Genomic DNA, 1,107 nt, shown 5'->3' with positions numbered 1-1,107 from the left:
GCCGTGTGCTTTTATCTTAAAAATATAGTAGTTTGGTGCCTCATTAGAAGTTCAAGAATTGCCATCACTCGCAGCTTCCCATTGACCCTCACTCACAGACACCCTCAGCTGGCTTTTTGAGCTTGTGAATCTGTACCAGAAGACACTGCTTGTCTTTCTCCACCGAAGCAGCTTGCAGAATGGAGCCGGTGATCTTTAGTCAGAGCTCTTTAAAGAACAAATATTTGCACACAGATTATATATATACAGCACTATTCACCATGGCCAAAAAGTGGAAAAGCCAATCATTGACCATCTGACGAGTTATCAAACTAGACAAAGGTCCACGAGCTGGTTCAGACTTGATTGTACAAAACAACAACAACGTTTCTCTATCACCCTTATTTCTGTAGATAGATATCTCTTGTTCTCCTTATAAAATGTGCGGGATCATTTGGATAATGATTTACTTTATTATGAGAAGAAAGCCAGATTAGCATTACTTGAATTGTTGTTGTTGTGGTTAAGTGCTCTCGAGTCGCAGGCGACTCATAGCCACCCTATGAAGGAGAGTCCTCAACGCTTGTGTGTCCTTCATCCTCTCTCTCCAGGTTCATAGGGTTTCCGGAGGCAAGCTGCTACTGAAATGGATGCCACTCCTGCTTCCAAGCCTGGTTTAATCGTGGAGCTCCACCAAACACTGTCCGCCACGGGTAATCATTAACGAATTTGACACATCAATGTCACAGTGTTCAGCCTCACAGCAACCACGAGTTATCGCTGTATGGCAAGTGGACACATTAACTTTAAAGGAAATGACCATTTTCTCCCAGATGTTTAAATCTTCTAACACAACGAATCAGAGAGGAGAGAAACCTTCAATATTAAAATACAGTGCACCATCACCTGATGTTTTTTAGTTTCTCTGGGAAATGAGGAAATGTCCACACTAATGACCTGCTTAGAGCCTCTCAACTAGTCAGTCAGTGGTGGTCCCTGGACTCAAATGCAGGGCACTGAGTCTCTAGACCAACAAGTGGTCAAAGTGAGAGGGTCCCATGATCAGTTCAGGTCATTGAGGAAGACGAATTATTTCCAAAATACACTTGGCCAACTGACTGGAAGAGA

Source organism: Elephantulus edwardii, unplaced genomic scaffold, assembly GCF_000299155.1.
Source record: "Elephantulus edwardii isolate Elephantulus edwardi_28Jun2011 unplaced genomic scaffold, EleEdw1.0 scaffold00011, whole genome shotgun sequence".
NCBI lineage: Eukaryota > Metazoa > Chordata > Mammalia > Macroscelidea > Macroscelididae > Elephantulus > Elephantulus edwardii.
This window is presented reverse-complemented; position numbering follows the sequence as displayed.